Raw genomic sequence first — 25,795 nt, 5'->3', positions numbered from 1 at the left:
CCTCCCCCTCCAAACGCCTTCGACGCTTATTCCCTTCCAATGCTGACGGTGGATCAAGGACCAGCGCATAGGCTGCAGGCCTGGATGTACTGTCTACATTGGCTGTCTCTCACCCTTTACCCACCCCTGTTGCTTGTCATGTGTTTCTTTGGTGTATTAAGAGTTTTTTCATGTGCTATGTGCAGAGGTGTTTTTTTTCTGTTCTCAAACTGATCTCCCTATTGGTGCTCAGTCTGGGGGGGGTTATTTTTTTCTCCTTATCTTTCCTCATGTGGTGCATTTTCCATTGTTATACCTCTCTGACCTGTCTTCCTCATGTGATGTTTTTTTGTAATGTATGTATGGTCGGAGGGTAAGATTACGCCGCCATTGCGTGCAATAGGTCGGCAGCCTTAACATGAAATTTCCCACTCGTGGGACTAATAAAGGTATATCTTATCTCATCTCTTCACCATTGTCTATGGCAGGGGTCAGCAACCTTTAAGACCCAAAGAGCCATTTGGACCCGGTTTCCACGCAAAAGAAAACACTGGGAGCCGCAAATACTTTTTGACATCTAAAATGAAGATAACACTGTATATATTGTTTTTTACCTTTATGCTTTGTGTGAACAACTAAAGTGTGTTGCTTATGAAATCCATGAAGTGCTACAGAGAAAATTACATTTTATTTATGTAATTAACACATTTTGAACTCTTAAAGAAATATAACAAAAGGAAAGACACCCAGCTGAACTAAAATGATCCAAGTAGCAAACAAAAACTGTTGTGAGCCGCCACCCTTATATCGCCTTTGGGCTTTTGGAGCCTTGACCTGACTTTTAAAAAAAATAATAATAATAATAATAGGAAAAAAAGCACTATGCTGCTAAAAGATTAAAAATAGATATTTGCAAAATTCTGCCTAAATATGTATTTTACCAGGTTAATGTGTGTGGCGGGGCGTGGTCTGTGGGGCCGCTGCAGGGGAGGCGGACGCACCTGAGTGGCACCCGCAATCACGCCTCGCCGCCTTAACGTCTGTGCTATCTGTGCTGTTGTTGGTATGTGTCGGGCTGTGAGCTGAAAAGCTACAGCCGGCTGTGTGCGTACAGCAACCGTGTGTGAAAAGTGGTCAATAAAGAGATGCTGAAAAGCATGTTCATGGAAACATTGCCGGGTCTGCCGTGATATGTTTACAATGGGAGTTCTGCTCCTGAACCTCTACGCACAGCGTCTGCAAATCAGGGCTGTACGAAGTCACTTTCATCTTTACGCAGGACTGTAAGCTGTCATCTGTGAGGCATGAGCGGTGTTTGTTTTTAACATAGTTCACGGTGGAGAATAGCTGCTGACATAATGTGGATCCGAAGATCCATAACTGGCCTACCTGGGGTTGAAAGTCTCTATAAATGCATGGCGTTTCGGCGGGTACACCGGCTTCTGCAAGTGTGACACTTATTTTGAGCGATGAAAAAAATAATTAAATATAATTTTATTTTTATATTTATATTTCAATGTCACAATAATCTTCCAATTTAGAAGTACAAGATGAAAAAAAACTAACATAAATAAAATACACTTCAGCTAAATACTTCAAATTTATACTTCAAACCACGCGGAGCCGCAAAATAAAGACTAAAGAGCCGCATGCGGCTCTGAAGCCGCAGGTTGCCGACCCCTGTTCTATGGGAATGTTCTAAAGTTCATGAATTGTAAAAAGATGTTGCCAAGTGTTTGTCTGAAATGTTTAATGTAAAAATCCCCTTAATGGTTAAACTCTGGGTACTTGGAATAAACCCAACAGAATTCAAACAACCAAAAAAAGCTGACTAAATTACTGGACAATGGACTACTTCAAGCCAGAAGTAGTCTGGCTACTGACTACTTCAGCCCATGTTGGAGGCGTATGGATGCACACTCCATGGGACTCTAGAAGAAGGAAACTGCAGAATCTGTAGGCCTGGAAAGACGAACATACATTGCCAAGGGCAAACGATGGGACTTTGTGAATATCTGGAAGCCATTTTTTAAATAATAGTTTGACTACTATCGTTCCAGATAAACACATCCAGACCCTTTTCAGTGCTACTGCTATTTGTAGATTGCTCTATGGAAATCTTGTTCTGTCCCTATCCCTGTGTGAATGGTGGACAACTTCCCAGTGCACATCCCACTGAATGTTGAAAAAAAATATGACTGGTTGGACTCCTCAACTCATGTACTGCTTATTAGCTTGGAATATGATGAGTCTTCAATTGTAAACTGGTGGGTTACAGCCAGTAACCATCTATTGTCATCTGTCTTGATGATACATCCAAAACTCAGGTCAGTTTAAAACAGAAGTTCTTTTCTTTGGGAAAATGTTGGATCTTTGTTAATAACGCAGGGGCAAGTGGCCAGAATAGACCTTCAACTGAGCAAACAATAGGGGATCTGTGCTGGAAGAGATCCAGAGGTGCACACGATTATCTTGTAAGCAAAAACTTAAAATTAAAAAAAAAATCACATACGGTTTTTGATTTTTTATTGGGCTAGTTTGTGGAACGTATTCCACTTAAGCTAATTTAGGTTACCTGATGTACTTCGGTTTTGTTTACTTACCTATACAACAGTCATGAACTCAAGACATAGATGTGCCATTTTAAAACAAAAAGAAGGAACACACTCAAAAGCTTAACACTAAAATTCTTCTTTACCTGGTGGTAAAATGTCTGCTGCCATCCAAATCTTCAAGATGTTTTTTCAGTTTTCTGTAAAACAAAAATAAATAAAATATGTTAACATCATTATTATTATCATCATCATCATCATTACTTTGAGTACTAACAGTTTCATCCCAAGGTCATACTGTGTAATGCTCTGTAAAAATGCAAAAAACAAACAAACAAACAAACAAAAAACCCCAGGAGCTCCATCTCAGACTCTACAGACCTCAGTATGTTAAATACTAAAGTTGGCAGCACAATTAAAAGACAGCGCAAGTATGGCTTCCTTGGAAGGGTTGCCAGGTAAATCCTCTTCTCTCTAAAAACATGACAGCATGGTTTAGGTTTGCATCTGAATAAACTACCATTTCTGGAACAATGTCTTTCGGATAGACCAAACTGGAGCGTTTCACCAAGTATGATGTTGCACATTATAGTGAAATACAGGTGCTGGTCATATAATTAGAATATCATCAAAAAGTTGATTTATTTCACCCATTCCATTCAAAAAGTTGTATAATGTATACATTGATTCCACACAGACTGATATATTTCAAGTGTTTATTTCTTATAATTTTGATTGTTATAACTGACAACTAATAAAAAAAAATCCAAATTCAGTATCTCAAAAAAATTAGAATATTACTTAAGACCAATACAAAGAAAGGATTTTTAGAAATCTTGGCCAACTGAAATGTATGAACATGAAAAGTATGAGCATGTACAGCACTCTTAGGCTACGTTCACACTGCAGGTCTTAATGCTCAATTCCGATTTTTTGATCAAATCCGATTTTTTTGTCTGCTCGTTCACACTACAAATAAAATGCAACAGCAAACGCGCTCTAGTGTGAACGCTCAAAGCGGCCCGCATGCGCAAAAGAAGACGTCACACACAACGCGCTCTGTTTAGACCCAGAGCAAACAATATTGTTTGACTGATGGCCCTTAATATAAAGACTTCGGACTTCACGTTTCCCAATTTTTGCTTTAAGTTATTTTGTTATTTACATAATAATGTAGATAACCTAATAATTATCCTTATTGCTGTTTTAGAGAGGAGCGGTGCTTCAAAGGATAGTTGCAGATTTCTGTCTGAATCTGCAGATTATGCAGTACAAATAAAATGTTAACGTTTCTCCAACGTTGTCTTCCCAGCAGTTTCACCGGATGGCCAGGAAGCCTTCGCGATGTCTTATCGGGTGCTTCTCCGGAGCTGATAATTGGCGTCTGTCTTGTGTCAGTGACGTAAAAGACGGATTTAATGTGACTTGACCATTCATACAGCAGTCGCTTTCTGAAACATCGGATATGTATCGGATTCAGTACCACATACAAAAGTGACCCAGATCGGATTTGAAAATATCAGATTTGTGCCGTTCACACTGTCATACCATGATCGGATATGGGTCGCATAGGGTCAAAAAAAAATCGGATTTGATGCACTTTCGCCTGCAGTGTGAACGTAGCCTTAGTTGGGGCTCCTTTTTCCTGAATTAGTGCAGCAATGCGGTGCGGCATGGACTCGATCAGCACTGCTCGGGTGTTATGACAGCTCAGGTTGCTCTGATAGTGGCCTTCAACTCTTCTGCATTGTTGGGTCTGGCATTTCGCATCTTGCGCTTCACAATATCCATAGATTTTTAATGGGGTTAAGGTCAGGCGATTTTGCTGGCCAATTAACAACAGGGATACCATGGTCTTTAAACCAGGTACTGGTAGCTTTGGCACTGTGTGCAAAGTAGATCATGCAACAGAAGAATGATCCCAAACACAGTAGCAAATCTACAACAAAACGTTTGAAAAAGAAAACAATCCATGTGTTGCATTGGCCTAGTTAAAGTCCAGACCTTGACCAGACCTTAAGACAGCAGTGAACAAACAAATGCCTGCAAACCTCAGTGAACTGAAGAAACAAAGAAGAACAGACCAAAATTCCTTCACAACAATTTAAGAGACTGACGAAGTGGTATAGAGAACTTGAGTGTACTTAGTTTTTCCTCCCACACATTGTTTCTACATTTTTAGTTTAGTTTTTGTTGGACAAGTAGCTGTGATCTAGCCATTGCTTTCAGCGTGAGTACTTCCCTCTCACTCAGTCACAGCAGTCACTGCCAGGGTTCAGTGCTCCTCACTGGGGACATGGCTGCTTTCTGTCTTAACTTATGAGTGTGGCACTTGACAAATTATGTTGTGCTTATGAGAATCAGGATCTTTAAAAAGCAACGGCTTTATTTAAACACAAAAATCTGCACCCTTACCGGCTCATGTTCATTCAAAGACGATATGCAAAAGATCAACAGAGCCACTAAGACGACCTCCATTCTTTAAGCCTTTAACTGAGCTTTTTGGATTTTGTAATAAAACATTATGAAACCAGATGGGATCAGTGAAGGGTGAAACTGACTGAAAAAAAATCAAGAAACACTGTAAAATGGTAAATATGGTAATTTGTATAGCGCTTTACTTAGCTGGGATAGGCTCCAGCGCCCCCCGCGACCCTGAAAAGGAGAAGCAGAAGCGAATGGATGGATGGATGGATGGCTTTACTTAGTCCCTAAGGACCCCAAAGCACTTTACACTACATTCAGTCATTCACCAATTGATACACACATTCACACACTGGTGACGGCAAGCTACATTGTAGCCACAGCTGCCCTGGGGCGCACTGACAGAGGCGAGGCTGCCGGACACTGGCGCCACCGGGCCCTCTGACCACCACCAGTAGGCAAACATGGGGTTAGTATCTTGCCCAAGGATATTTGGCATGCAGCTAGGAGGTAGCCTGGGATCAAACCACCGACCTTCTGAATAGTGGCTGACCTGCTCTGCCCACCCCACAATGCAAAGACTTTTCAATTACAATGTAGGCCCATCCCAATGAACCACTTACTTTTTCATAGTTTTCACTCAAATCGGAACTGTATTTTTCAGTATAAGAACATCATACTTAGTAAGATGTGAAACTAACCATTGAAACCTTCACCTTATCAGGACAGTATTCACTGATCAAAATCAGATGAGCAGCTTTAGACCCATGCAATGCTTCTGTTTTTGTTTTGTTTTTTAAATATAGGAATTATGGTTCAATACCCTCCCAACCCCCCCAAAAGGTGAAATAATAACAGAATTAGATTTATTTACATCACTGTATCTTCTATCTACTTTGCAAGGCTAAAGCACTGTAAGCTTTAACAGAGCAGCATGTTCTTGCAAACCAAGCCAGCTGTGACAGTCCATGCAAGTCAATGCTTGTCAAGCTGGCAATAGTGTTGGTTTGTGCAGTTCCAGTTTACCCTACAGCTACAAGGATTTTACCCTTTACTTCTACTTAAGGAAGCAGTATTTTAATGTCAAGTCAATAATACATATTATTTCACCTGTTAATTTTTGTGCTTTTCCTTAGAAGTAATTTTTAAAAGGGGTGTTTTATTTTACTAGTTTATACTATTGGCTTATTATTCTGGAAGAGCTATGTGTCAGAAAGATCATGGTAAAACCTTGAGGCCTCGGGGATGTGAGTCATGGGCAGCAAAAGAATCTTTTCAAGTGGCACAGATCTGGATTGCAAAATGAAACTCCAAAAATATTGTATTGGTAAAGATACATTGTTTCCATGTCCAGGAGACCACGTTCAGTTGGCCTTCATGAAGTTTGCTGCTTTGCTTCATTGCTTCAAGCTACAAGATACCTCAACCACACACAGTTTTAACATGTGTGTAACACAAGCCAAAAATAAATGTAGGTTCCCATTAATGAAACCCCTGAAGAAAAAAGGATCATGCTACCCTTCTTACTCATTTCAAACATAAATCACTTGGCTTTGTAAAGATAATCTTTTGTGCTGATTATAATTTAGCACTTCTTTTCTAGTCTACCACTGCTAAGGTATAGTGCTTACTGGGTCAGTTTAAAACTCCAAAACCAATACACCTTCTTGTCTGCTGTACAACATGCGGTTGGCATTTAAAGGGTTAACAAGTAGCAACCATTTTGTGTCCAAGACTTGCTACAAAATGGCACCCTCTTTCCTTCTGCTTGTCTATTACACAAACGCCTTTTGCTTGTGAAGGCACACAGGGAGCAGTTCCAAAGGGGACAAAGGAAAAAAATTCTGGTACAGGAGCAGACCAAATCGTTAAAAGGCTGAAAAGAAGCCCATGGATCAGTCTGACACTGAGATGAGGTTGCTTTACTCAACTGCACATAAAATCCCAGGAAATAGACATCCAACTGTTTCAATCTGTACTCTTAATGTCAGACTTTGCTCCATGCTACTCCAAAGGTCCTCTGCTAAACTGTAAACTGATCCCACCTGACTCTGTAGAAATGCCACACTCACACTGCAGCTCTTGCCTGTCAGTACACTTGTATCTATCTGCTCAAGGTCATAGGCTTAAATCCTGAGATTCATTGTAAAACGCTTCCTTGGATAACAGCTAAATGACTTCTCTGCTGGCTGCACTAGTCTCTGTAAGGTCAAATGCTTGATACTGGTGTATGTCTGAAAATAAGTGGTCTGTAGGAATTGTCTGTAATATCCAAAAAAAAAAAACCAAAACTCTTTCCATACTTTACCTCTAAAAAGGAGACATTCAGACTGTTTTAGTGTTCGTTTGTGGTGCTGTGGGAAGTGGGAAGTACCACGGGGCCTTGGGAGGAAAGTCTTAGTCCTATATTGTTATCTCACTACTACACATCTGACCAAATGCTGTGTAAAATTGGTATTGTTGTTGTGAGGCTCAGCACTTAATTAGATTTTAGCTTCAAATATGATTTTGATTCTCAGTAATAAGGAAACAAGAACACTGGGGTAAAGCAATCACCGTTTTACATTCATCAAGCACACCTCCTTTACAGCTATGTACTTTCAGGCCTCTATAAAAGTCCAAACAGACTCACCACGTGTTTCAACTTTAGTCAACAAGTTCTGTCTAGAAAAAATAAAAATCAATATGTTGTTCAGTGACCTTTTGAAAGGCCGTTTAATGCTTGCTTGCTGCTGCTCTAATCTGCCAGGAATCTATCACCTGTGCCAGACTAAGGTGTCATCTTACTTAAACTAAAGCCCCTTTTCCCCCATTAGTACCTACTCTGATCGTTCAACAACTACAACAAAGGTGGACGCTGAGGCAAGAATACACCTGCTGCTCAGTCTGTGGCTTTGTTCAGACTTCCCTCGTTGCCAGGATTCAAAATTGGTGGTTTTTTTTTTTCCCCCCCCAGTCTTTACCAGTCGTCATCCCAAGTCTTTCTTTACAACTCTAGATTCTATAATCTCCTCTTATATTTGGAAGGGTAAACGACCTCGAGTAGCTAAGGTGCAACTACAGAAACCTAAGATTGAAGGGGATCTGGCACTCCCCAACTTCCGCTTATACTATTCACTTTACTTTGAAAAGTCTCAACAGGAGCTTGAGCTTTATTGTGAAAGGTTTATGTGGAAGATAAACAAGCGGACACGCAATGGTTTTACCGTCGTTGTTGCTAACGACAATGCATAAAAGCAGGCACTTGTCCATCCGTAGTGTGGTTATATTAAATATAAGAGAAAGAGAGAACTTTAAGAAATGAATATAGCCACTACAGTGACCATCAAAACGATGAAAAAAATATTGCCGTAAACAGTTTATTTTGCGACACCATGAAACAAACGATAGCGTAAAATGAAACGATAGATGTTTTTATATCGTCATCCGATATATATCGTTATATCGAACAGCCCTAACCCTTGCTGTAACTGGTGCAGGTCTGATAATGCTAATCTAACCCACATGTTTTGGACCTGCTCTGCCCTGGCAAATTTTTGGGAGGAGATTTTCTGCACTGAACAAGGCTTGAAACTAGCTCTCAACCCCCTAACTTGCTCTCTTTGGTACAACAGGAGAGGATGATAAGTATATCAGAGCAAAGCGTAGGGTGCTGTCTTTTGGTTCCCTCCTGGCTAGGCGTGCCATTTTGATGTTCAGTGGCTTGCTGATCTCTTCCCTCTTCTTTTTTTTTTTTCCTTTGTACACTGTATCCACAATTACTCAATAAAAATATTTAGAATTTTTAAAAAAAAAAAAAAAATGGGTGGTTTTGATTTTAGTAAACGAGAGACTCTCATGACGCCACTGACCAGGCAATCGGTGGCACGTAGTCTGACGACGTCACATTTTAGTACCTGCTCGGATCACTTGGGACCCCGGCTGAGAAGGTACTAAAAAGAGTGCCTGGTACCAGGTACCATGACCTAATGGAAAACACTGAAAACCGTGATGAATCATGCTGAGTTGTTCCAAGTAGGTACTAATGAAAAAGGGCTTAATAGCCCGATTCTACTACTACCACCTAAACAGGTCGGCTCAGTACGGTTCGTCACGGTTTTCCCTTAGATGGTAGTACATGGTTCCAGACTCCATTTTTATAACCTACTTGGTTGGGGTTCCAAGCATTCAGAGTCCGGAATTGTGACATCAACAAACTGCACAAAAAAACAACACTGCAATCGCAGAGTGTGACAAAAAGTTATACCCCAAAGCAGCAGGTATACCACGCCTCAACGTCCTACTTTGTTGTGGCGTTCGTGTTGCATTAAAATGATGTCCCAGGACTTTTGGCCATGTTGCTACAATGACCCCACGCACATTAGGTGGTACTCCACTGTATTGGAAAAAGAGTCAAGCCGAGTCAAACTGCGTCAAGTTGTGTCGAGCCAATCCAAGTAGGTACGAATTGAAAAGGGCTATCACTTTCGCCACACTGGTTGCTGAATGTGCTAGTTGAGAGTTCACCACAGTCCTTCCTGTCACCATTAAAGCTTGAGGCTAGACTAAATCTCCTCACAAAACCCCCGTCTGAATCAGCTGCAGAAGTTTCTTAAAAGTTTTTTTCCCCAGAAACACATCATTTCAAGCTGTTGCTGCATCATAACAGCTGAGAATCTCTTAGCTGCTCTAATGACATCTAGGCAGCAAAGACTGAATTGCTTGCTTACAAATTCTCCACAACAGGAAGGGCATCTGGCGTAAAAGATTTTCCAGAAAACAATCTTTTTAGAATTGGAACATCTCCCTCTGGATAATCTGTGGAGCTCTGAAGTTCCTCAGCGATATCATTAAAATGGCGGTAAACAAACAAACAACGCAATTGTCTTCAATTCTGCTTTCCCAGCCTCAGCACCGGTATGATGTTACAAAACCTGAGAGATTAATAAATGGCCAAAAACAACAACAAAGCATGCCTTGCGTCAGTACTGTGACATCACTTGCCATGGGTATAATGAGCCCCTTAGAATCTCCATTGATCTCCCTGTGGCTACTTGAGCGGTTTTCTAAGTCACTTACTACCTTGACCTCATTTTGATCCCATCTGCAAGAACAAACATCTTGTGGTAGTGACTGCACCCTGGCAGGGGTCATTTGTTACCCTTGCTTACTGAAGCGAGGCCACAGATAAAGTGAGCAATTTCTTAACTGGGTGACAGTTCTAGCCTTCAATAAAATGTATGATTCACCCCAATGACCCCCACAATTTAAACTAACTTAATTTTCTTTACACCACTTTAGCATCTGACTACAATAAGAAAGTGCAAGGAGAAAGTACTATGCAAGCTTTACAGGAGCAGTATATTCCGGTACACAGAGCCCCTATAGACCATGCAAGACAGTGTTTACCAAGCTGGCAACTGTGGTGGTCTGTGTGGTGCCATTTTAGCCTAATAATCCTAGTATGTAATTCCATCACCTTTAAAAAAAATTAAAAAAAAAAACCAAAAAACTACATCCCAAGATTCATTAGTTGCTTTATGTGTTTTTTGTCAAAAGCAAGCAAAACGCCTGCAACAGAATCAACATTCACGCGTGTTGCCCTGAGACCTTTAGTGGAAGAACTTCCAAGTGTTTGTTTCCACGGTTTCATATATTACTGCCTTTTTCTTTTTGAGAAGCTATATGCTCAGTGCCATTTGTCTTTTTGTCAAAGACTGCATAACAACTACCACTCTTCTTCACCAAAGTGGAAAATGTACAGTGGAAGAGCGTTACATATTCTATCACAGACCAACTAATGTTGTTGTATCAGCCTTGGAGAAGACACATGCTCAGTGCCAATGACATGACTTTTAGTCATCTTTCATAAGGATACCATTGTTTCAACCGCACTGTCTAAACCGTCCCCAACCCCCGGGCCACGGACCGGTCGTTTGGTACCGGGCCGCGAGAGATGAGGCTCGGGTGTGAAATTAATGGTTTCAGGGTTTTTATCGTTATTTTTTAAATCGTTTTTATCGTTAACTCAGTTTCCCTGGGTATTTTCGCACGTGCTATGAATAAATCTTGCTTTTTTTTGTACCGGTACTGGTTTTATTTTTTTGTATTTATCCGTGACACCTTAAAGGCCGGTCCATGGCACAAAAAAAGTTGTAAATGTGGTCTAAACCACATTTACAGTCTTAGTCTGATTGAGCTAAAACAAATATCAGCAAAAGAACAAAGGATGATTAGCATTATCAACAAATGAATCCTACTTGCTACTAATCTCACAGATGAGCCACTGTGAAGATTTCTTTCTGTAGCAATAATTAGAAATGGTTGTTAACAACCAGTAAAGTTGGCTTTGTAAAGATCATCTTTTGTGCTGATCATAATTTAGCCCTTCTTTTCCAGTATACCATTGCTGAGGTATTGTGCTTACTAGGTCAGTGCAAATGCTGCAAAGCCAATACACCTTCTTGTCTGCTATGCAAGATGTGATAGGCATTTAATGGGTTAACAAGAAGTAACCATTTTGTGTGCAAGACTTGCAACAAAATGGCACCCTCTTCTCTTCTCCTGGCCTATTACACAAACCCCCTTAGGCTGCAAGGGCACACAAGAACGAGTGCCCATGGGGACAAAAACAAGCAACAACAACAACAAAAAAAGCTACTACAGAGCAGATAAAATGTTCAAATGGCTGAACAGGAGCTCCTGCATCAGTCTGACACTTTGTGACTAGACAGACTGAGCTGCTTTACTACATGACTGAGTAAAGTAGACCTGCCATCGAGGGGAGCAGCAATGAAACGCTCCACTGATAAGGAACTGGTTAGATAAATGTTTCTCAAGTGAGATTCAATCCATGTATTCTTGTTAGAAAAATGCTAAAGCTTGACACCTGACCATTTTATTCCCCAATTTCAGGATTTTCACTATAAACAGTTTACTCTCCTGCAGACTTTCTGGGAAGTCTTTAATAATGTCTGTGATTGTGGAAAAAGCACTAAACTGACCTTGTCTGAAAACTTCACACTCACTGCAGCTCTTGCCTGTCAGTGTACTTGTGGCTCCAAGGTCATGGGCCTAAATCCCAAAACTGGATGTAAAATGCCAATTTGAACAAAGAAACCCCACCCCTCATTTCAGTTTCTTTATCCAAGAGGGTTTTAGTGGAGCTGTGGCAGTTAATACACACGAGAAGTACAGGAAGTACCAAGGGAACTGAGGAGGGAGCTTTCAAGCATGATTTTGACTTGCAGTGAATCTTAAACTTCCTGTTTTTGAAACATTTGTTTTTGCATTTTAACAAATCCAGTCCTCTCCACTAGGACCATGCACTTTCACCCCTCTCTAATAACTTACTCCAAATTCACTTCAGCTTGAGCCAAAAAACAAACAAACAAACAAAAAAAAAAAACAGAGTACGCCTTTAGCCAACAAGATCTGTCTTAAAGTTAACTCTGGTACAGGAGCAGAAGGAAACAAAATAGAAAGCAAAGCAACTGGATAACATTTTGCAGAAAGTCTCAGCTTTTGTATAATCTTTGATTTTCTGAGAACCCTATAATGACATATCATTGTAATGATGGTAAAGCCTAAGACTCGTACATATTTCAACCCAACATGGCAGCTATTTGTCCCTATCTTTGGTGCACAAAGTGCAGGGAAGAATATAAAAGCCTTTGACATTCAACTGGAAAACTTTCTCTGTCATGCTATTGCTTGGTGACGACATCGTCTTTGACTGCCCAAGAGACAACTTTCATCGTGCAAAGCCACACTTAAGCCCTTTTCCATTAGTACCTACTCGGATCAACTCAGCATAGTACCTGCTACTTTTTTTAAGTACTTGATTGGCCGGGATTCCAAGCGATCCAAACAGGTACTAAAATATGATGTTGTCAGACTGCATGCCACCGATTGGCTGTCCAGTAGCGTCACTGGATGAGTCATGAGAGCGTCTCGTTCCCGAAAATCAAAACCGCCATTTTTGAAACTCGGCAACGTAGGAAATGGCAACAAAAAACCAACGCCATGTTCCCCTGGGTGTGACGAAAAGTTACAGACCGAGCAGCGGGTATATCTCAGTTTCGATGTCCACCGTTGTTGTAGTGTTTGTGCCGTATATTAATAGCATTGCAGGACCCGCAGACACGTCATCGTGACGACAAGCACGCAATCAAGGTACTACTGAGTTGTAATGGAAAACCAGTCGATCCAAGTTGAGTTGAGTCTATCTGTAGCGAGTCGACCTGAGTAGGTACTAATGGAAAAATGACTTTATAGGCTTTTCCCGGTTGGATTGGCTGCCCAATCCAACCGGGCTAAAGCTATTACAAAAGCTATTGGGGTGTTTAGCTACAGACGGGAGGCCGTATTCCGTTGTGCAAAACAAGGGGTTTAAACTATGATGAACGTGCTTGAGCCACGCTATGATATCTCGTTGCGCATCCACTTCAGTGACAAGATCGTTCCAAGCATGTATGAGCAGGAAAAGTTTAAAGTTATGGCTGAACTGTCCCGGGCATCTTCTGTTGCCCTAACTACAGTGGACCTCCAGGGCAACGGAAAGCCACGTGACCGTGACCGCTCGTTATATCACAGCGGAGTGGTAGATACAAAGCCCTGTACTGCTCTATAGATTACATTAGATTAGATGAAACTTTATTTATCCCTCGGATGGGTTCCTCTGGGAAATTCAGTTTCCAGTAGCACAGCACCGACAGAAGTTGCAGAATGTGAGCAGAAATATACCATATATACACATATATAAATACAGAGAATACAAAAGGGATAAATAGAATAAATAGGAATAAGAATACAAGGGAACGGCACATTTCAAGTATTGTGAGTCTATTACACCGCTGGATATTAACAAAAACTATTGCACAGTGAAAAGGCACTACAGCTTACTTGTTCCCCCCTCCTTTGTCCCCGTTTCCCCTTCCTCTCCCCTCCAGCGAGGAGTTAACAGTTTTATGGCATGTGGGACAAAGGACTTTTTAAGTCTGCTGGTCCTTGACTTTGGGAGAAGCAACCTGTCACTGAACAGACTCCTCTGGTTGTTTATGGCCATGTGCAGAGGATGCAGAGGATGCCCAGCATGGTCCATAATGTCCATATTGCACTTTATCTCCAAAAGTTGATTCTGTTCATCTGGACGTAGCGTTTTGTGGGAGAAACATTTCATCACTCATCCAAGTAACTTCTTCAGTCTCAGCTGACTGCAGGTTTCCCCAATCTTATAAACAGCACATGTGCATTATGACTGAAACCAGCCTTTTCAAACCTATTGCACTTTAATTTGTTTTTATATAAGTGCGTGGAATGAGTCTTCAGTTGAATGTTTTTTAATAGGCAAAAAATACTTAAATAAGTAAATGGGGAGTCGAATTTTTGTCTTTTTTTCTATTTTTGCTGATCCGAAAATTTATCCGATCCGTGACTTAAAACCGTGATCCGATCTGAACCGTGAGATTTTTGATCCGTTGCACCACTAGTCATGACAGAAACAAAAAGCCATATATCGAGAAGCAGGTATACCATTGCCTCAGCATCCTCCGCATACAAATGACATCACAGGACTTTTTGGCTGCATTGCTATATGTACCCCTCGCATATTAGATAGAACTCAATTGTAATGGAAAACAACCGAAACAGAGTCGAGTCAAGTAGCTACTAGTGGGAAAAGGCCATTATAGTCCGAATCTGTGATCAAGACGAAACAAATGCGGGATTCTGGAAATGTCAATGAAACAACAAAAGGAAAACAGGACGATGCCACCAATGAATAAATATTACTTACATCTAAACCCACAGAAGAACTGTTGTGAAGCCCATCTTAACAAGGTGCCTTTTTCAGTCTTCCACCACTCGGGTACTGTGCACACTCCCTCAATGCAATTGCAAACCAACACACAAAATAGGACAGAGGCACATATAAATTCCATATCCACATCTACCACCTTCATTCTCCAACTCCTGCAACTGGACTACCCAAAACAATTCTACACTGGTGTGCTTACTAACTACTAGCTGAATTGATTCAAATGCTGATTTGATTTTTAACAAAGCTTAAAGTAAATTTTGTTATAATTTAGTGCAGCAGTAACAAACAAGATCGAACGATCAGCACATTTGAAATGTGTCAAAACATCCAACTGTGGTGAGTTACAAAAAACTCTGACCAATGATAGCTGTCAATAAATTAGACCCAACTTATATAAAACTTCACATGCTTGCAGAGCTTTGTTTTATTTCAACAAAACTCACCAAGGACAAGGATTAAGGCTCAAGCTAACACAAGTGGCAGATAACAAACTGAGGAGTGTTGGGGGGTGTTAGAGGGCTCTTGTCTTAAGCAAAAATTTACCACTATATAGCACCCTAGCCATGTCTAGGCTGCTGTGTCACAGTAAAAATGAAACCTTCAAGCACAAGTATGAAACAAAAACAAAACCAGTATGACCAATTAGTGCTCTTTGCACTCATGGACTGTTACAAAACAAAACTAAAACTGAGCTTAACAAAACACCGGTTAAAAACAAAGACCTTCTGCTGATAAATTGAGAATGTTCCACCTGCCATGACGGTGTAAAAGATGTAGAACATGTCTGAGGTCAAATTATTAAAGTACACTCCAGAAGAGTAAATCTAAGGATGAGTGTATTTTTGCAATTTTACAGTTACATTGAGCCTGTATGTAAATATTTTATGGAGCAGGATCTCTACACTAGGCAGTCCCCACCAGTTCCTTTGGGGCAAAGGATCTGGTTTGACTTGAGGCAAAATAAGTCCCAACTGGCCTTCAAACTGCCTTGGTGACAAATGGTTAAGTGATATAGGACTCTTGATTTCACAAGATGCTACAAAATAGCTAATAGAACTTCATAAGGTATCATGTCACTTTCCACAACAACCTAAAATACAAATAACAATACTACAACTAATAATAATATTAATAGTAGTAAATGCTAGCACCTAAGCAGATTCTCCCTTCCAAATCTTTAAAGTTGCTTCAGGCCAAATAGCTTGGCTTCAGGTGTTTCATTATGGATACTGTTTCAAGAGGTACAATGAATGCACAGCAATTAGCAAGAGATTATGAATCTGGTATTTATTAACTAACATAGTGTTGACCTGTTATCCACAAAAAACAACAGCAAAAACAAAAGCTTTTTAGTCAAATAGCCCATTATTTGTGTAGCTCAGTGTCATAAAAACCAAAATGTGATCTTTAAACAAATGCTAAAATACCTTACTCATTAAACAGTTCTGTCACCTTTTGAGCAAATAATACACTATTTTTGATGGCAACGAAACTAGCCATGAGAAAGGCAATATGTATATGAATAAAATTAGAGCAGTTTACAAGAAAACATGTATACGGAACAAGTATGATAAACTGATATTATATGAAATCCAGGTATTTCCAGGTGTTTCCCTTTCACTATTTTTGCTATTAGTTTAAACCTTAACAACATTTTTTAAATCATCCTAGAAAGCTTAACTATCACATTCAACTCTTTTTTGAAGCAAAATTTAAGAGTAAGAGTTGTTTTGGTTTTTTTTAAAGAAGAAAACTTTAAAAGTGCACTTATTTGGTTATTATTGTAAAATCTGATACAAACCACAAATTAACTTCTTTTTTTTAATGAAATTACCAGCAATATCAATTTTATTGTGCATTTGTTGTTGGAGGGTCACAGAGAACATCAACACTGTGACCACATTAATAACAAACAGAAAGCTGAGTTAATATGGGGCAGAACTATTGTGTTCAATAGTGTAAATAAATAGCAGGTCTGCCCACTATACCTCATTATAACAGTGGGTTAAACCACACACCTGTCTTACCGTTCCAACAGCAGCCTGAGCTCTAATGAACCACTGGCAGGCAAAGCAATATATAGATGTGTTTTACCACATGGGTTTATTATGCATATTACTAATGACCCTTTAGACTAACGAGCCCGCAAGAGTACAAAAACAGCTCCAGTGTACAGGCTATTTTCTGTTAAATTGGGTTTGACAGATTAGCGCTTTACATCATTTATTGTGTGACCATCTGAAAGCGCTGTGCTCCTCTTGTCCTGATGTTAGACACTGATTTTTTTTAGCGAGCCTGGACGCAAGAGTGCAGACCAAAACAAAGCGGTGTGATGCATTCGGGTCAACAAAACCACGAATAGGGCAGCGGTGCGGCTCTCGACTCCAGCCACGTGTGTGTTAATTTTACATTGATGTTAGCCGATGTTCTGACAGTAGCTACCTTAGTGCCTAGCACCGTGCTAGCTAGCATTGGCACCCAACAGCTAATGGCTACGCTGCGGCTGGTATTTAGCACGACCCCCTTACCAGATCAAAGCTCCGCGCTGGTCTTGCGTGCATCACAGCCACTCTTCCCCTGTGGTTTATCAGCTACATGTCCCGTCTTGTAATAACCACTCAACAGGCTCCCATTGAAGCATCGGCTTTGTTTGCCAGTGTAAAGAGAAAGCGGCAGTCCTCCTTGTCGATGTCTTCCGTCTTCCTGTGGAATACCGTCAGGATAATCTTTCTATTTTCCTTTCAGTGAGCTAATGGAGGTTGTTCAGTCAAAGACACTAAAGCGTTTTGGATTTTATTTTAAGTCCAGTGCAACACAGCTCGCTTTGTCGATGATAGCAGTGCCAGATCCGCCTCCATTATCTGTATTTGCGCAATTACGGACAGTGTGCCCGAAATTCTGCGCATGTTACACAATATCTGCTAACAACCAATGACAATGTGCGGGCAATCCAATTGAGCCCGCCCCTTCATGTTCTATGGCTCTCAGAGTCTGGCTGGGCGGTAGGAGGATCTCTTCCGGGCGACCGCGCTGCGGTTCTCTGCGTGCTGCTGCAGCTGCTGCTCCTGCGCTCCCTACGTGCTGTAACAAACACCCTGTACCTCTTGCGCTGACGGTGACTGCGCCCATTAATGAAGTCCTCAGTGGGGCTTTCCTGCTCCCCTGTGCAGTTTCAGTACTCTGCTGTTGTTGCACGAGCATCACCAAACTTATCTGGGCACTCAGACCTATGTGCCTACTGGTCTGCTGTGCAGGATGTGGTTGGTATTTAAAGGGTTAACAAGTCGCATACAACCATTTTGTGTGCAAGACTTGCACACAAAATGGCGCCACCTCTTCTTCTGCTGGTGAGCCAGACAAAAAAGAAAAAAAAACCCTTTGGCTGAGAAGGCACATGAGAACCAGTTCCCATAGGAGGGAAAAAAATGTTCAAAAGGCTGAACAGGAGCTTGTGGATCAGTCTGATAACAGTGTGACCAGACACTGGGCTATTTTACTGGTGCTCTCATGCTCCTAACATATGGACCTTTTAAGGAATAGGCAGTTAATTGGATAATTAACCATAAGTCATTCGATGTAATTAAATGTGCACTACAAAAGTTATGCAAATTAATGTTCAACTGTTTCTGACCAACATTAGCCTCTCAGACCCCCAAGCAGCAAGAAAAGGCTCCACTGATATGGAATTCGTTAGATCACTGTTTGTCATGTGGGATTCAATCTAGAAATATCAGAAAGTGGAGATCTGACCATTTTAGTCTTTTTCCCTAATGTCAAGGTTTGCCCCACAAATATTTATGTTCTCCTGCATGACTTTCTGGGGATTATGTTATGTAATTTCCTACTATTCTGGAAAACTAAACTGATCCTGTCTGAAATGGTAGAAAAACCATACTTAATAAAAGTCTTCCCAGTCAGTATACCTGTGGCTCTTGGGTCATGGGCTCAAATCCCAAGACTGTCCATAAAATGCCAATCTGGATAAAGAAACCCCACCACCCACCTCCGTTTCTCTGGCCTGGAGGGGTTTTGTGACGCTGTGCTTGTTCATGTGCATGGAAAGTGGTGGGAATACCATGGGAAATGAGGAGAGATACCTCAGTTATATCTGCCGTCTCATATTTCTACATATCTGAGCAAATGCTGTCTAAAATGGGCATGGATTTTAATTTTCAAATATGATTTTGGCTTTCAGTAATTATGTAAACAAGAAAATGGTGATAAAACGTTATTTAAAAAAAAAAAAAATAAATTTTAGTAAATCAAGCACACCCATTAAGAGTTCTGTTCTTTCACCCCACTCTAAAACCCCCAAATCAATCTCTGTTCAGTTCAGCTTAAGATTTCTCAAAGTGAACCTGTAAAAGGACCATAATGCTTGTCCCTAAGGGTCTCTCAGCTGGTCCCTTTCAACAGTGCCCAACTGAGGTGTACATTTGCTGTTTGCTTTGGCTCTCCTTTGCTCTCCCCAAGGCTACTGTGCAGTTCTTCCAAGCAACATGAGTCAGTTATTGTCTAGGCCTTTCTTTATCCCCATCTGCCAGCACACACATTGTGTGGTAGAAGCTCCAGGAGGGCAGAGGCCAATGTTTGTTGTGACTTTACAGAAACACCAACTAGTTTGGGCCAAACTTCCTACTGGATAACCCTGTGTCACCCACTTCCTAAATATTTTTTCCACCACTTTAATGTTTTTCATTTGAATTGCATTAAACGTTTCTGGATATACCCTATAAAAGTCACATTTTTTTAAGTTTAACCTAGTAAACAATGTTTGCAAAGTCAATGAATAATTATGGTAATAATACAAGATCAGGACAGTGACCAAAATAGTTGAGATTATGGTTTTTCCCATAAATTAGCAGTCCTAAGTTATTGCATTGTCAGTTTTGGAAAATGACACAACTTGGAAAGGCACACCCCTATGTGTCTGCAACGCTGGGTGGGGTGATGGGGGGATCTAATGTTTACTGATAATCTGTCAAGCAGATTGGTTCCTTAAGTTGAGAACTTAAAAATAAACTAACAAGCATTTTCTAAAGATGTGATTGTGACTGATAAGTTTGTTGCAGAAGTGATCAGACGAGGGTCAGTGACTGGCTGCCATAAGAATAAGTGCAATTTGGAACAAGCCAGACAAAGCACTGGAACATGGAGCCATATTAGCACGGTGGTAGCAATTGGTATTGCAACATAATTGGCATGCACTTGCCCAGATTATTTTTTTCCCACTTTCCTACAACAACAACAACAACAACAAAAGTCCAGCCCTTAAATGATAAATACATCATAGATACTTTTTGTGGTATTAAATCCTTGTGATACAGTTTTATTAGTAACTTCCACCCATCGATCCATTTTCTTTACCACTGGGAGTCTATTTCATCTGTCAATGGGTGAAAATCATGTCTGGTCAAATCCCTAGAGTGTATATGAAGAAAAGGGACAACCCCCAAGAAGTGAAGAAAAATGGGTACTGACATTTTGTGCTGGTGACATCAGTTGCATAAATGCCAACTCTCAAACCCCAAGTCATTTATGTACACTTTGGCGGAAAATCCTAAAAAGTGCAAAACACCTATTGAGGTTTTGCAGACATGTGATCACTAACCACATGGCTTGTCCACTATTTTGACAGTAATGATGCAGTCTAGGATTAAATAAATAAGGACCCAGTCATACAGGCCTAGACTGTATGACAATGGTTAATTAGCTCGACATTCCTTAAAGTCATACAACGCCACTGACTATGTTTCCTGTGTGCACACTCTGTAAGATTGGACACATGTTGGCCTTTCAGCTTAACAATTATTTACTAATGGGGTGGTTGTAGCAGGTCAGCCACTAATCAGAAGGTTGGTGGTTCGATCCCAGGCTGCCTCCTGTCTGCATGCCAAATATCCTTGGGCAAGATACTAACCCCATGTTTGCCTACTGGTGGTGGTCAGAGGGCCCGGTGGCGCCAGTGTCCGGCAGCCTCGCCTCTGTCAGTGCGCCCCAGGGCAGCTGTGGTAGCTACAATGTAGCTTGCCATTGCCAGTGTGTGAATGTGTGTGTGAATGGGTGGATGACTGAATGTAGTGTAAAGCGCTTTGGGGTCCTTAGGGACTGAGTGAAGTGCTATACAAATGCAGGCCATTTACCATTTACCATAATACTGAAAGCTCTGGTGTGAGGCACCAGTTTAAAATACATGGTGTGCATTAAGGACAGGGACTGTCAAGAACTTTAGCTAATAGACGTCAGCTCGTTCCATGTATTTCCCTTGATTATTTTTTAAACAGCTTTGACAATGGTGGAGTAGTTAGCATCGTCTCCACGGAAGCAAGGTTTTGGGTCAAATCTCCTGCTCGATTGGAACCGTGCTGTATTAAGTTTGCCACTTGTCCCTGTGCCTGTGTAGTTGCTCCAACTTCCTCTTGCAGTCCAAAGACATGCATATTCGGCTAATTAGTGATTTAAAGTTGGTTGTATAAGAGATTAAGTGAACAGAATAAAGTGCTTTAGAGTATATACCCAAATGTGGTTGCTAGTGTAGAGAACTTTGGTCAGAAAGACCAGAAAAACAAGCAGCTCTTTGAAATGTTTCCTCAAAGCAAGAAGGTATGGGTTTGAATTCACTGCCCAGATGGGGTGTCTGTTTGTGTGTATTCTCCGGATTCCTCCCATAGTCCAAAGACATGAATTTTAGGTTTACTGGTGATTCTAAATTGGCCATAGATGTGAATGTGAGAGTGGATGTTGTCTGTCTTTCTATTTCAGCCCTGACTGTCCAGGCCCTACTTCCAGCCCCCTGACACACGATAGGCTTCAACACACAAGTCGTTAAGAAAATGCATGGATGGTAATTCTAGAAAAGTACTATGTAGTCAGCTATATATGTCAGTCTTTTCCATGTCTCTTGACAGTGGTTATTGAATTTAAAGGAAATATTTGCCAGAAACATAGCAATGTAATAGAAATTTAACCAACTCCTTCTTAGATGAAGTCTTATCAGTTACAGCAAGCACATAAGAGACAATGGGTTCAGTCGTCTATATGGGCTTAGTTGTGGGTACAGTGGTGTACTAGCCAATGGGCATACCCGAACAACTCCAATTGGGCTACCACACTGTTGATCTGATAAGACTGTGAAAAACTGCAGTCTTTAATGTTCTTCTCTGTTTGTCCATTGTTGGTTGGTGTTGAGGGTGCTGACCCTACCCTTGCTGGATATAGTGTTATTAGCCTTGAATGACCACACATTTCACCCTTCCTCCAGACTGGTCCTGAGGGATATGTCCAGGACTGAATCTCTTTCTTCCTACTCCTGTGTGGGTGGAAGGCGAGTGAGAGACAGCATAACATTTGCAGGATTAAAAACTTCCTATTGTATTAAGGTTTGAGAACAGTATAGGAGATAGATATGTTTTACACCCTAGTCGGGCCAATATGTACAGTGAAGGACCGTTGCTGCTGTGAACGCAGCATGTGTTTAAAAAGTGACTGACCATACATACTTGATGACAAGACTGTATGGGTTGGATAGGGACGTCAGACAGCAGTGACGCCATCTACACAGCCTGTGCAGATGGTGCAAAAGCCAAAGCCTAAATGGTACATTTCTTGACACTGACCAGCACAAGGCTTTCTTGAATGGACCTAGTGGATATGTTCAGGTTTCATAATCTAATTACTATAAATAAAGTGACAGTTTTAATTGTGCCCATTAAAAACTTCACTACTAAGATAAAAGTCTTTCATAATTTACAGAAAACATATCTAAAACTAAATTACAAGTCATCTGTAGTTCTGAGCCTTTCCTAGTTCCTTGGGGCTGTAAGAATGAGTTGACCTACTTACAATAACGTGCAGACACAGAAAGGATTCTATGGGTCAACACAGATAGATGTTTGATAATAACAGCTGAAGTACAGAACATATTTGATCGCCCAACATTCAATTAATCAAAGGATAAGTGGAATTTGGATTTGCTTGTACACCTCCCAGTCTAAACAGTCAGACAAAAAGACATTGTATGACTTACAATTTTCTTTAGAGATCTCATACTGGTCTTGTCTTATGTACAAGGAATTTTGGTAAACTTAATCAACATTTATAATCCATCTCTACAATGGTATGTCTTCCATTAATACATTCTTTGTGACAGGATCACAACTCTATTCCAAGGCTTCATGTCCAGAGCTCAAATTCAGAATGTCCTTCATTTGTAGTTGAGTATTGGTCTAATTTTGTAGTAAATTGCGGATGTGCTGTCATGGTCGTGAAAAAGATGTGTTCACAATTTAGTTTTAACTAGATGAAGAATTCATCTAAATATAGGCAGGTGACAAAGTGCCCAGCGTAAAAGTTCGTAGTCAAAATTAGCCATTTTGATCATTCTGTCCAAGGCCCGATGAGAAAGTCAACATGATTACTCTAAAAGCAATCCAGAGTCAATCACAGCACACAGAGGACTTCCCGTCTCTGGGCATCCATTACCAGTATGTGAATCAAGGTTGCAAATTGTTCCTGAGAATTAAGCTATGTAAAGATTGGTGAGCATGTTCCTCTGTGTTGTTAAGATAATAAGTATCTGAGTGACTGACAGTCTAACCCCTGAAGTTATTAACGCTAATGTCCATGGCTTTTCAAAAGAGAGTGGGGATCATACTTATTTTTCCTTCTATGTGTAGCTTCTACTTTTCAAGGGCTTTGAAAACAGATGAATATTCACAACAAGAATTGGACTATTTGAGACTGGCAATATTTATATTGCTGTGTAAGCCAGTGAGGCCTAGCACTTAAGAACAAGAAGGCTCAAACCTCTTTAGGGTTCTTTGCTTGGAGGCAAACTATTGCCTGAGAAGTTAAACGTGGTAAATGCAATAAAAAGCAAACACAAACTGCAACTAACCACTAAGGATAAGTGCTCTTCACTACTGTTACTGTCTATGGAAGAGGAATACATTTAGAATCAGAATATCATTCATTTTATGATCAAAGTGTTTGCTAGAAGTTACTGGCAGTCCGTAGCATGAAATTGGCCAAGTGGCAGTGAAACTGTAACTTTGATGCAAAGTTAAATTCTTCAATTGTCACTACCACTTGGAGAGTAAATAGTGAGTGTTGACAAATCACTGGAAATTGCAGGCAATCTGCTTGTGAACAAAGCATTCACAAGTGTTTTTTTTGGTACAACACCCATTTTGTGACCATTTTTACCTGTTGCCAGCCACTAACCTCCAACAACCAATTGGCAACTGGTTGGGGATGACATCTTTCCCTTGTGACCAGAGATTTCCACGGGGTCTCTGTCAAATCTCTAGACCTGTGTGACCAAGGCTGCTACTGTACCCGTCTTTTGCTGACACATTTGCCTATGGAGAAGCTCTACAGTTGTTTATATAACTCCCCTTTTCTCTGTGGTAGGCTGATGGACCAACAACAGTACAAGCAAGAGTAGCCAAAAGATCGGCTGTACCATAGGTAGGCATGTAGACAGTCTGACTGCCAACGCGCTCCCGCCGCTGATCCATAAAACCCCCATTTCCCTATGTGTGCAAGTTTCACTTATTTCTGATCAATACTGTAAGAGTAGAGATTCTAGTGAATTGTGGATAGATTGGCAATGGATGGCTTACCATAGCAATAACAAAGAGTGCGTCACCTCTCACACAGTTAAAAGATTTGTATAACTTGAAGTTATACCAGCTATAAACCCAGCTACAGTACTGCAACCTACAGTGCTCCTGCAAGAATCAACAATTACTAGTTTCCCACTGGTGCATCTGTGATTCATACAGGACCTGTGTCAGACCAGTGGCCCTTCAACTTGAATTGCATTTTGGGGAAGTGGAAAAAAAACATCACGATGCTCTTAATTTGACATGCAAGTAGTGTGCGAAGATTGAATTCTCAGATTGAAATTTTAGTGTGCCATCGGCTTGTCCATGGTATGCACCACCGTTCAGGTGATTTTTGCCAAATGTTCCGCCATCAATGGGCCTGGACATTAGAATATAAGTTTGTGCTGATTGATCATGGGGTACAAACGCAGAGTACACCTTGCCTTCCCACCTAAAAACACAAGCAAGCACCTGCTCTAGGCTTGATACATCACCTTAGGGCCCCATTATACCCTAGTGTTGCTGTTGTTGAATAACGACGCGTGGCTCAAGTGACTGTATATCGATTGACAAAAACCATGAGTGTGTGATTGTGTCAGTTTTTATCGCCATCAGTGCAGAAGCTCAGAGTTTCCCAGGTCTTACATGAGATTAAAAAGATGAGATTTTACAAAGAAAAATCTGCAGTTTTGTTGTTTCTGATTTCAACAACTTCAACTCCTATACTGGCACTGATGTAGAGGTTTTGTCTGAGTGGCCATACCTATGAGTACCTGCGCTCTCAGCAGTGGACTAAATAGTGGCATCAACATTTGCATGCGACATGACCAGTGCAATAACCATAATGGGCCTTTTAAGTCTTCAACACTGCACTCACTGTTGTGTCTATTGTGCTTTTTTAGCTAGTCCTTGCCCGTTCATTTTTAAGTCTTGCACTTGTCTACCTACAGACCGACCAGACTACTGCTGTTGAGGTCCTTCATATCATTCAGCTGCCTCTTCCAAAGGTGTTTCTTCTAATGGTCACACTGACTCAGCTCAACGATAATAGCTGGTGAAACTCTGCTCTGGAGGGCCACCTCAACTAGGTCTTGGGGCAAAGCCAAAAAAGGACTACCAGACTGGAGTACCTCCAGCCATGGGACAACATACTTACTGGAGATGTAGCTAAATATATTATACAGAAATCTGTGACAGAGTACTTGGTTAAAATATATATGCAATGTTGTGAACAATGTGATTAACAGCTTTAAATGGCTCTTAAACCATACCAACTGTCAGCACAATGGTTAACTTTAATTATGCTCAGTTTTGGCAGTTTGAGTGTTTTGTTACTTTAAGATTAGTTTGCCTGATTTTTCATGTTCTTCTACTTAACGTAGCCAGGAACATCCCTAGTTTTAACACTGCACTGTGACCTGCTGTCAACTAAT

The 25,795-nt window shown here is 40.8% G+C and overlaps 1 protein-coding gene across 1 annotated transcript in view; it reads right to left on the bottom strand.

Moving 5' to 3' along the window:
• Positions 1 to 17,652, bottom strand: part of znf1035 (zinc finger protein 1035) — a 32,073-nt gene extending 14,421 nt beyond the window's left edge. The window contains exons 1-2 of the mRNA XM_084945051.1: positions 17,283 to 17,652; positions 2,678 to 2,731 (exon numbers count right to left, since the gene is read on the bottom strand). The gene's annotated coding sequence lies outside the window, so the exon portion shown is untranslated. The remainder of the gene's footprint in view (positions 1 to 2,677; positions 2,732 to 17,282) is intronic.
• Between the last annotated feature and the right edge of the window lie 8,143 nt (positions 17,653 to 25,795).

Source organism: Perissodus microlepis, chromosome 11 (assembly GCF_051167445.1).
Source record: "Perissodus microlepis isolate ML-2025 ecotype Zambia chromosome 11, ASM5116744v1, whole genome shotgun sequence".
Lineage (NCBI taxonomy): Eukaryota > Metazoa > Chordata > Actinopteri > Cichliformes > Cichlidae > Perissodus > Perissodus microlepis.
The sequence above is the reverse complement of the archived record's forward strand: the minus strand, read 5'-3'. Positions and strand labels throughout refer to the sequence as shown.